This window comes from Manihot esculenta, chromosome 5 (assembly GCF_001659605.2).
Source record: "Manihot esculenta cultivar AM560-2 chromosome 5, M.esculenta_v8, whole genome shotgun sequence".
NCBI lineage: Eukaryota > Viridiplantae > Streptophyta > Magnoliopsida > Malpighiales > Euphorbiaceae > Manihot > Manihot esculenta.
The window spans coordinates 31,213,209-31,226,223 of record NC_035165.2 but is presented as its reverse complement, the minus strand read 5'-3'; positions in this window follow the sequence as shown (position 1 = coordinate 31,226,223).

The following is a 13,015-nucleotide window of genomic DNA, read 5'->3' as shown; positions in this document are numbered from 1 at the left end:
TTGTCATCAGCCCCAATCTCATCTGTAATTGCCTTGACCCGCTCCAAGTACACGAACGGATCATTACCAGTTTCGAACTGGGGAGCACCCAGCTTCATATAGTCTGTCATCTTGACCTTGCTCCCACTGGCTGAGCTAGATCTAGGAGGTTGAGCAATTGGGGCTGCTGGTTCTGCAGGTGGTGGAGGTGGTGCAATATTTTCTGAGGTAGGGTTTTCTGGATTTGGATAGTAGGGTGGAGGTGGATACATTGGGTACTGAGAGTACGGTGGGTAGTATGGTGGGTATGGCATCTGTGTGGGATAAGGGGTGAAACTAGGGTAATCCGATGTACCTCCCATCGAATACCCGGGATGTTGTGAGAAATGTGGGTAGTGAGGTGGCTGTACAAATCCCGAGGCCTGAGTGCCTCCTTGGGACTCTCCCATTCCTTCTTCTGACATATTGACTCCCAAACTGCCATCCCTCCTCTGTTCTATGTCCATATCATCCCCCATATCCTCTGACGCTCCTCCCTGAACTGTCCCTCTGACTGATCTGCTCCTACCCAGATCCAGAGACCTTCTAGGGTCTCTTGCTACTCTGTCCCTGTTGGACCTGCTAGACATTGCCCTAGGCAATGCTGGAGGACGGGCGCTCATGCCCTCATCCTCAGGTGGTACTCCAGTCAATCTTGCTGATTGACGAGTTCCCCTCATCCTGTTTTCTGAAAAACAGTACACAGCACATAATCGTTAACATCATATGGTTCATGTGAGCACACATGAACCCGCATCACATACATCACATATCATAGCATATCATTAATGCACATGCTTATTATCATGGCATTTCACATCATCATGCAAGACAGGACTCCACATCCTATCCTAGTGGACATGATCTTTTCCTATTTGTGTTTGACCTTCTATAACCTCTATGAGCCCGACACTCTAGGTCCGACCATATGAACCTAGGGCTCTGATACCACTCTGTAACGACCCGAAAATCGGACCGCTACCGGCGCTAGGATCCGGGTCGACTTAAGGCCGCCGGGACCCGTAGCAAGCCTGACATAAAACCTGTGAACCTGTATAATCCCATACATGATCAACAACATACATAAAAATTAAAACTTTTCTTCACACATACTGTCATCAACTAACTCAACCTGTGCATACTCTGAACATATACATAACATAGTCCCTCTGTGGGATCTCATCAAGCCTTAAAGGCAAAACAACCTGTGTTGAGTTAGTTTACATAAACCTCATAACATAAGATCATGTACATACAAAGGGATTAACAATATACTATGGTCAAGCACAACTCTATCCTCAATAACCTCATTACATAACATACTGAATATTTTTACATTTCATCATAATACAATTGTCATGTCCACGATCTAACTATTACATGCATAAGACTTTCTTTTTCACTTCTTGCCTTCTCTATCTATCCCGTACCTGCAAACCTGGGGGATTGGGGAGAGGGGTGAGCTAGATGCCCAGTGAGTAGAACTATAAAAAGAATATTTAAAACATGCTATCATGAAATGGATCACTGCACAAACATTTCACATCATGGACGGACTGACCCAAAAATCCCTCAGCTCCATGCCCGGCCCTATTATGGGCACCACAGGACTTCGTATTGCCCGGCCCTATTATGGGCACCACAGGACTTCGTAGATCGGAGCTATTGCCCGGCCCTATTATGGGCACCACAGGACTTCGTATAAAGGGCTAGTGAGTCGTGCAATGTCCATCCCCCATCAACATCAAATAATAATGCAATGCAACATAATTCGTGATTCTAATGCAACCAACCTATAATATAATCATGATGCATGAAGCATGATAAAAACATTTAATTTAAAAGGTTAAGTATAGTCCCACTCACCTCTGGCTGACTCTGACAAACTCTGTAGCAGCTGGCTCACTGCTGGGGTCCTTGGTTCCTCGGGTCCGAACCTACACAGGTGGACTCCAATGAGGGACCAAACATATATAAACATGACTCTAAAATATCCCCCAAAAACCCCCTAAAACATCATGAAAACATCACAGAAAATATGCATGAAATGGCTGAACAGGGCACTTTCGGCGGCACCTTCGGCGGCCGAAAGTCCTGGACAGAGACGAAACTCAGCTAGGTTCGGCGGCACCTTCGGCGGCCGAAAGTGCCAGACAGAGACGAAAGTCTCTTTTCGGGGGCAACTTCGGCAGCCGAAAGGCCTGCCTCCCCAGCCATGTTCGGCGGCCGAAAGTACCTTCGGCTGCCGAACCTGGTTTCTGCCAAAGGGCAGAAACTTGGCTCCCTTTGCACATTTCGTCCCCAAACCTTCCAAACATGCATATTTTTCAACTAAAGCATGCATACAAGTTCCTAGGGGCCTCAAACATGCATATACCCCATCTACAACACTTCAACCACACACAATCAAGCTACATTGTTCAAAAAGTCATCAAAAACCCATAGGTTCAACACATACCCTAACATGCATTCTACCCCTTAAAACTTCATAAAACTTGTTTAAATCATACATTGAGCTTAGGATCGGCTCTTACCTCTTGAAGGCCGTGGGTTGAGGAGATCTAAACTTGGAGATGGGAGAAGTTCCAACGTTTGGTCTCCAAGCTCCAAAACTCGTTCTAAGCTCAAAGATCTTCAAAACCAAAGTTATAAACTTGTAAAGATCATGGAAAAAGGAAGGAAAAACTCAAGATAGGGGAAGGATGGCGAAAAGCTCACCTTGGCCGAAATGGGGAGAAAAAGCTCGCCCATTTTCGGCTAAGGGACCCTTTTATAGGTGGCTGGCCAGACCACGTTCGGGGGCCGAATGTGCCTCCGCATCCATGCAATGTTCGGCGGCCGAACTTGACTTTCGGCGGCCGAACCTGAACTTCCCTAACTCATGCTTTCGGGGGCCTAACGTGCCTCCAAAACGCATGCATGTTCGGCGGCCGAACCTGGGTTTTCCTCCAATGCTATTTTCATGCAAAAACTCATTTAATTTCATACTTAAAACCATTAAAACATGAAAACATTTTTATAAAACATGGTTCTACCCTTCTAGAGATCTCCGACATCCGATATTCCACCGGACGGTAGGAATTCCGATACCGGAGTCTAGCCGGGTATTACATATTACACCAATTACAATGAGGCTAAGTGGTCCAACCAAGTGAAGCACATTTGTTTAGTCAAGTGAGATGCATATGACTTCCTTTTACAGAAAAAACTTAAAAGAAAAAACCATTGATGTTGGAGAATTTTTATATTTCAAGTAATACTTTCCATTTCCCTTCCTTTCTAAAGCAAATGAATGGATCTATGGGATTTGCCATTCAACTTTTCCATTTGCACCAATGAGAGAGCTTCAAAGTGTATGGAAATTATAAAATGCTTCTTGTATCAACCATTCTCTTCAAAAAATTTTCATGTTATATAATATTATTTTAAGATATAATTAAATGAGTTTTACCATAAAAAAAAGAATTATTTTAATTTTTAAATAAAAGTTAGGTGAAAAATAAATTTATTTTTTATTCCATATTTCTTAAAATAAAGTTGATTATTTTATTGATTTAATTAAATAAAATTTTAATGACTTGAAAGAAAAGGCATTATGGTTATAATAATAAAAAATTATCGATCACCATCTGTTTGCCTTTTGGTTTGAATAAAAGGGTGAATGAGAAGGTCATCAATGACGCTATAAACACTTTGAGAAGGGAGATTTCATTCAGCAAGTACGATTGTGCCTCTTGAGATTTGTATTAAATCCACCACCATTATTATTATTATTATTATTATTTTATATAAATTTCATAAGAGTTTTCCACTCGTCTAGAACCTACATACTAGTCAAATTTTATTTTAATTTAAAAAATAAATGATAGTCGTTCAATTTCATCCACTTTGAATTAAATTAAGAAAATAGAGTCGAACTAGAGTCTGCAAAATTTTTTAGGCCGAACAGCCCGATTTTTCAGGTCTCGACTCAGAAACATGGGGTAGACCGAATCAAATGTGAATTCGAATTCAGTGGGAAAAATTCAGTCCGGTGATATGACGTGATAAAAGATAGCAAGCTCAGTCATTTCGCAGTCCTTTCTGCATGTACATCGAAAAAATTAAATGATTATTTGGCATGGAGATGGAGTCTGACACTTTCCTACGTACGGACCTGCATAACAGAGACATATGACACTATAGCAGATATACCATTAAACATTACAAATGAAAAAGCTCTCCATCAAAACTTACAATCATTCTGTAAATTCTATTCTCTAGATTTTAGAATATTAAGAAAAATTTCAATTTTTTATTTATTGAATTAAATTAAATTAATTTTTTTAATTAATTTAGATAAGGGAAACACACTCCATATTGTGCTTAAAAAGCATGGAATGGCAATGAGAGAGGATGTGACCTAATTTCTCATTTTTGTTCATCCTAGTTGTGTACGGTTATTCGTTGGGTTGGTGACCCATAATCCACATTAAAAGGCTACGGCTATTCTCCTGCCACGTGCGGTTAATCCGATTAGTGTGGCTTTTTTCTCTTACCGTACCTCGTCTAATGAGCATATTAATTGATTTTGTTCTTCAACATAAGAAAGTTTTTTATCAATATCTTTAGTTTCTCTCTAAAGCTGCAAAAGTAATAAGTTAAATAAATAAATAAAAACGCTGTCGTTTCTTCTATTTATGCAAAATTTGATCTTATAACAATAATTTACTAACTATAATTGAAAACTAAAAATTAATATGTTATATCGAAATTTCTCATTGCAATTCTCTAATATTGAAATTTCTGTATTTAGAATAGCTCATTTAACTTTAAAATCAAAATTTTAATTTTTAAAAGATTAATGATAAAAATAAATAAATAAATATTTATAACTTAGAATCAATAAAATCTATATTACTTATATTTTAAAAAAAATTGGATTTTTAGTTTGTTGATGAGAATGGATATACAACTTTATAATATATAATAAATATAAAGAAATAATTAAAAGAAATCATGAATTGTTCTCGTTTTAATAGATATATTTTAAATTATAAAAATTAATTAATACACTATATAAAAATTAGCTAAATTCAATTTAATTTTTTTTTTTTGAAATAGGGGTTGGAGGAGTCGAATCTTAGATCTTTCAAGGTTACAGGATGCACTTTCCACCAGGCTAAGTCTTGGAGTGCAAATTTAATTTATAACTATAATTTATATCTCATTAATATAATTATTTTTATTTATTAGAATAATTATTTCCTTTTTATTTTAATCATAGTAAATATAATAAATATGTTTAATTTCTAAAACAGGTGAATCATAATTCTTGATTTCTTAAAAGTATTGTTATTATAGCATTTATAATCTATAAAGTATACTTATTAATGAGAAAAAAGTCAAAAAATAAATTATCAATTCTTAGAATGTGTAATCTGAAATTATAAATTATAAGTAAATTTAATCAAAATTAAAAATTAAACTAAATTGAAAAATTAATTTTAGATATTATTTATTAAAAAATTAAGATAATTATTAAAATCAGTAAAATTTTAATTTTATTAGTAATTATTTATTTTAAAATATTAATTTTAATACTAAATAAGAAAATAACATGAAATTTTCTTAAATATAATTATAAATTTAACTGTAGAATTTATTTAGTTAGTTAATATACGTTAAATTTTTTTTTTTTGCTATTATATCTCTTATTATAATTAAATTTTGAATTTGCCAATTCTATATAAATACTTCGGCATAGAATTAAAATTTTAGCACTCATAGATTTACTCGGTGGTATGTGTATCTGAATAAATCTGAAAAATCTCATATTCTACTATCTCAATTTCCAATTTTTATTTAAAAAAATAATAATTTAATTTATAAAAATTTTAAAATAAATATATTTATATAATAAAATATATAATTGTAATAACTTAAAAAATTAAGGGACAATTGTGACAATCTTATTCTCCTACCCTTTTCATTTTTATATATATTATAAATTATAGATATAAATTATTTTTATAATTAAAAAACTTATTATAATATTTTAAATAGTATTACATTCGGTAAATTAAAATTAAAATGGACTCCATATAATAAATTAAAAGGATAATTTATAACTAAGCTTTTGAGTTTTAATAAAATCAATAAGTTAATTCTTATTTTAAGACAGTAAAGTTTCAATTCATTAAGCAAATTAGTCTTTCTTTAATTTTCTATTAATATAATGTTAAATGAGAGCAATATCTAATATAAAAAAAACATATCAAATTATATGAGAATACTAAAAAATTGCCCAATCAGTTACAACCATGGTGCAGTCAACGGCTAAGGCAAGGGGGGCCTTTCATGAAGAAAATGATGCTTCCAGGAATTATATGATTAAGGATAGCCACCAATAAGCAATTTTTAAATATTTAATTAGATTAAATTTTAATAAAATATATTTAAATAATTATTATTAAATTTAAAACCGTTTAAATTTAAAAAATAATTCGAGTTGAAATTGAATTTAAATTTTATTTATAAAGTATTCATTATTTGAATATATTTATATAAATAATTAATTTAATGTAAAAATATATTATTCATAATAATATTTTTAAAATTTTTTATTTAAAAATTAAAATTAATTTAAAAATAAAATTTTAAATAAAAATTATTAATAAAAAATATTTTTTATATAAATTATTAATCAAAATATATCACACTAAACGAATTTAAATTTTATTTGGATAATAATAATTCGACTTGATATGAATTATATTATTTTTAATTAGATTTGAGAGTAATTTAGATATTGATAATATAAATAGAATTTAAATTTGATAGTTTAATTTTATAAATATTCTACTCATTTACTTCTTAGATATGACATACAACCAAGCCTAGCTACCGTTTGATTGAGATTTGTAAATTTAACTAATTAAATTAAAAATCAGACCAATCAATCAGTCTTAATTTTTAAATTAAACTGAAAATTTATACTAATTTATAGGTTGCAAACTCTTCTTTTGAATTAAAATGAAAACAGATCAAAATCGATGGATTCAAATCATGATTCAATTTCAATTTAATTTTTAATTTTTAATTTATTTAAAAAAATTGACATTTAAAATTGATATATACAATTATTAAATAATTAAATTCAAATTATTTTTTATTTATAAAAAAATATTATTTTATTTTAATATATAAATAAATCGATCATTTAGAATTTAAATTTTTACTATAATCATAAAAATTATAACAGTAGCTACTTAAAACTAAATTAAACTAAAACCATTAAAAAAATTGAAGCTATTTTTAAACTGTTACAAATTAAAAATTGATTCCAATTTAATCTGCAAATCAAATTAAATTATCCATTTTGAACTGAAATCAACTTTTAGCCAGACCTATCCACAACACCAATGGATTCAAGAAGGGTATATCTTCTGAGCCTCTTCACATTTTCAATACTAAATTATCGTAGTTGAAAAAAGGTTTCAATTTACTAGACTTATTAATTTAAATTTATTTCATTAAAGTATTCAATTTTACTACATTGTCCTTTCGGACACCTTTGAGACGAAAGCTTGATTTTAATAAACATAGAAAAAGTTAAAAAGAAGATAAGAATAGAGAATTGGTAGGAAGAGGTGGTGGGATATAGTCATACCAAATATAGTAGTAGAGTAGCTACTAGAAAGATACTCGTATAGTCTATTATTTTATACAAATAGTTCTCAATTTCAACACTCTCATTATAAAAAAAAATAAAAAAGTTAAATTTGATCAGTTCTATTATTGCTTTATTTTTCAAACCATCACGAGACTTCTCCTCAATAAAGCATTGCTTCACCGTCTTAACTGATTTTGTTCTTCCTTTGCTCCCTCATCTTTATATATATATATATTCAGAAATATAATAAATTATTTCCATTAATTAAGAGGTTGAAAAAACAACTGTCTTCATGTTCTATAAAATAAAACCCATAAAGGGTAATTAATTTAATAATAATATATTTAATTTTTAAAGTCTTTTTTCCTCGATATGCACAGTGATCACATGCAAATGGATCCTTGATAAAATAAAATTTTACCATTTTGAAAAACAGTTGAGCTATCCATTAAATAATTATTGTCCTTGTGTCACTTTGACAGTCACTCTATTTTTTACCTCAAAGGTTTTGATTGGTTTAAATTTAAATTTTTACAATGTTTAAAATAAATTTAAATTTGGTAGTCTTAGTCAGACTTTTGTGATTTTATTGAGCAATTTGCAATATCAAAGAAGACCGAAGGATTTCAACACTCAAGTTAATGAAGAGTTTGAATGAAAGATAAGAGAAATATAGATTATACTGAATTTTATAAACCAACGTATTTGATGTCTTCAGAATTTTCTGTTTATATAGTGTAAATGATGATATTTTTCTAAAATTTTGAAATTGATTCTGCATCTGAAAATACTTCTTACTTATAAAATTAATTTAGTAAAAAATAACATAATTTAGGTATAAATGAATTAATCGGTTCGTAAGTTATTCAAAATTTGCTCAATAAAAATACGACTGGACTCTATTTGATTTTTAAGCGTGTCAAATTTTTAAACCAGTCAAACTTGAATTACACTTTTAAAATTTATATATATTTAAATCGTTAAGATTTAATAATTATTTTTATAAATTTATGAACTAATTTATATATATTTATTTAACTAATATTATTTTAATAAATTTTGAAAACAACTCCAATTCAAAAGTCAGTGATCCGAGTATTAATAAGTTAAAATTTTATGGAGTTGAGGAGTCTAAAATTTAAATTCGAACAAAGTATTAGTAAGTTAAAATTTGACTCGTTTAGCAAATAAATTTAAACTAGTCGAATTTTTATCGAATTTAATATTTAATAGTTGATTTTATTTATATTTATAATGAGTTATTGTATAAATATATATACAAATTATTTATAAACTTATAAAAATAATTCGTTAAATATAAAATAGGTAAAATTTGAGTTCAATTTAAACTTTAAAAAATTTAATAAATCAAATTAAACTCCTTAAAATTTAGTTTATTTATGTTCTATCGTTAATTATTTACTCAATCAAAAATCACAGAACAGTTATTTCTTAGACTTAATAAGGCATGGTCAAAAAAGTTAATTCTGAATCACATAGCTATATTTATAAAACAAAATTTCATTAAAATAAAATATAATTATGTAAATTAATTTTTTTTTATAAAAAAATTGATAAATATGAGAGGTGTAATGGGTATATTCTTTATTCTGTCATCGTAATTTTGGAAAGGAGAGAAAAAGAAATTGTCAACTTGTGTTAAAAAATACAAAAAAAATGATAAGTGGTTGGCCGTTACGCATGTCTTTATCCTTGAATAACCTCTTGTTTATTTATATTGATGGGATCATTTCTGCATTTGCCGTAGATATAGAGGAATCTTTCTTCCTTTAGAAGTTTCATGATTCGAGTATGGATTTCCTTTTTTTATTTTTTTCCTCCATTTATTTTTTATATTCTCAACTAACATTTAAAAAATAAATAAATAAAAATCATTTCAAATTTATTTTAAATTTTATTATTCGAACAATGGTATATTAGTCTCCTTACTTTTCAATATTAAAAAGATAAATTAAATATGTAATATATATTCCAGGATTAAATATGTATTTTATTTTATTTATTTATATATAAATTTATTTTTTTAAACATGCAATTGCAGGTTATATTTATAAGGTTTAATTGGGTTAAAGGTATCCAACACAAGTGAAGCCTAATCCAAGTTAACCAGATTAACAAAATCTAATCAAATCAGTAACTCAATCAATTTCAATCTAGAAATTCTAGAAGCAAATTGCCTGCAGCAATAACAATTACTTGATGCCAATTTCTCACCAGCACTAGGAAGAGTCACACAGACTCTGATTAATCTGTATGTATCAATAATTAAAATTTGATACAGGAAACACCAAATTAAATTTATATATAAAAAAATGAACCATCAATTCATTTTGAAATTGAAGGCAATCAAAATGGAATTGGTTAATATTAATTTAAACTTTACTAGAAAATTATTCAATTATTAAATTGAAATTAAATTAAAATATAAAATTTAAAGTTTGATGATTCTATATTTCTCTCAATTTGAAATTGAAATTCTTAACTAAATAAATTTTAATTCCGTTTAATTCATTGGATAGATAAATGATCACATGTTTGATATAGAATATCAAGCGGTTTATATTCACACATATAAAAAAATCTTATTACATTTGTGTTGGAATCAAAGGTTAAAAGTATTATGACTATGAATATGCCACCTCATCAATATGTCAATCAAAAAACATGAACATTTAACTTTAAAGTTCATGATTCGCCTCTTCACCACTTCAATTATTAATTCTTTTGAAGTTTGTTGTATATTTTAAGATAATTTATGCAGTTCTTGAATTGAGTAAAAATCTCTTCCTTTTTCTTTTAAATAAGTAAAAATTAGTGGAATAATTTTTTTATTAAATTCACCATTAGTTAATTATAAATTTAAGAAATCAGCACAAATTGATTAAATTAAATTAATATAAAGTATTAAAATCACAGGGGAGATTAAATTTTATAAATATTAAAATTTAGATATTTATAATATTACTATTTTTATCAATTTGACCATTAAATTTCACTTTTAAAAAATAAATTCACTTTTAAAAAAATAAAGATTACATTGTAAATTTTATTTAAATTTTAAAGATTATACTGTAATTTACCATATATATATATATATATATAATCTACAAAATCTTTCAATAAAGGAATTAGTGGTGAGGATCGTTGATAACAAAATCTTTGAATCTTCACAAAATCAAATCAACTTCACATGAATTTGGAGAAAGGTTGTGAAATGGCTTTATGGTCCTCATCATCCACCTAACTTTCACTATTGGAAAAATCTAGAAACATTCATCCTTAATAAGAAGTTATTATTTTCTTTAATTTCTAACAACAAAGCACAAATGCTCCAGAGGCTTTTTTTTTTCTTTTCTAAATATCCGAATAAACTCTTAATTTTTTTTAATATAATAAAATAATTTTAATAATATAATATTATTTTTATATATTAAAATCATTTACTATTTTTAATTAAATAAAATAATATAATCATAAAAAACAATTAAATTGCTATTTTAATTAAAATAATTAAAAAACAGTTAATATTATAAAAAGGACAAAGAAAAAAAACATAAAACTCATCCAATCATCTTGGAGGTCCATCGTACACAGGCATTTCCACATGAATAAGGTAACTTTGTTAATGTTAATAACGGTGCTTCAGTTGCATGAAACGACACCGTTATTATTTTCTATATCCTCGTAGTCCCACTGATCCTCCGGATTATGTTCTTGCCATGCATAGCCAATCAGCCTATTTCAAATTTCGAAGCCACGTTGTCTTTATAGGCTTGGACCCGTTTATTTGGGCTGAAGCCTTAAAACTTGTGTAATTACATTTTTAGTCCCGACACTTCACCTATAATTACAGTTCAGGATATTTTTGAGAGATTTATATTTTAATTTTTACCATTATTAATAAGTAAGTTCCTATATTTTTAAAAATTTATTAAAACATAATTAACTTTTCTCACCGTTAATCGAAATAGTTATTCTATTGTTTTTTTGTTAAAAATAGATAAAAGATGAGAGAGAATTTTTAAAATTCAATTTTGCTCTCAAATAAAACTCTCTTATTTAGCCATTGAATATTATTATTATTAACGAGTTAGTTTTTATATTTTTAAATATTTATTAAAACATTCTTATTTTTTTTATATTTATTAAAACGTTCTTATTATTTATTTCTGTCAGCGAAAGAATCCCTCTTCTTCTTAAAAAAAAAAGAAAAAAAGAAGAAGAAGACGACAACAACGAAGGAGAAGAAGATAAAAAAGAAAAAGGAAGAAGAAAGAGAATAAGAAAAAAATTACGATGATCCTTAAAAAAAATAATAAAAAAAAATAAAAAAACAATCAAATAGAAGAATATCCAAATAATAAGAAAATGAACAGGAAGAATCAATGAAGAAAAATAAGGAGGAGGAAAAAAATTAGTGTAATTTAATATTTTGCTATATTTTTAACGGCAGACATAGACGAAATGACTATTTTATTGACAGAGATAAAATATAATAATGTTTTAATAGATTTCTGAAAATATAAAAATTAATTCATTAATAATTATAATATGCAGAAACTAACTTATAAATCTCCTTAATTTTTTATCTAAACTTTTTCTCAATTAGATTAGGTGAAATTCATAATACCTTCTAAAGTAAAATCACAAAGTTGAACTGTTTTAAAATTTAATCTATTAATTTAATAAATTATTCTAAAATTAATTAATAATGATTTTTATAATCACTATTTAGATATTTTTCTTATTTAAAAAATTCTCTTTTCATTTTTAAAATTATTGAATTTTTTTCCATGAGATTTTTTAAAAATTATTTTTATTTCTGAATAGAAATATATATTTAACGATATAAACTTAAAAATTTATAATTCTATATATTGACATATTATTTGAAATATCAACCATGATCAAATTTATAAAGACAATTATTAAAATTTTATAGAAAACATAAAAAATAATACTTTATAATATAAATATATTAAATTTATATATATAATGATAATTGAGAGAACTTTCTATCAATAAGAATAGCCTTAGTAATTAACCATCAAAATGAATATTGGTTGAGCCTTTGGCTATATGCTCCTATCACAAAGGAATAGGTTTTCATAATGACCCATTATTATGTATTTTTTTACTTACTAAACGATTAAAGTAATTTATTTTTTTCTTCTAATTCTAGGTATGCAGAATTAGAAGTAGAGTAAAGAGTTTCGGAAGATAAAGTTTATTTGGATATGTAAATTTTAATGAGTTAGAGTTATGTAATACCATAATTGTTAGTTTTGGATTCCAATCTTTTTGATCTCCTTATATTGAATG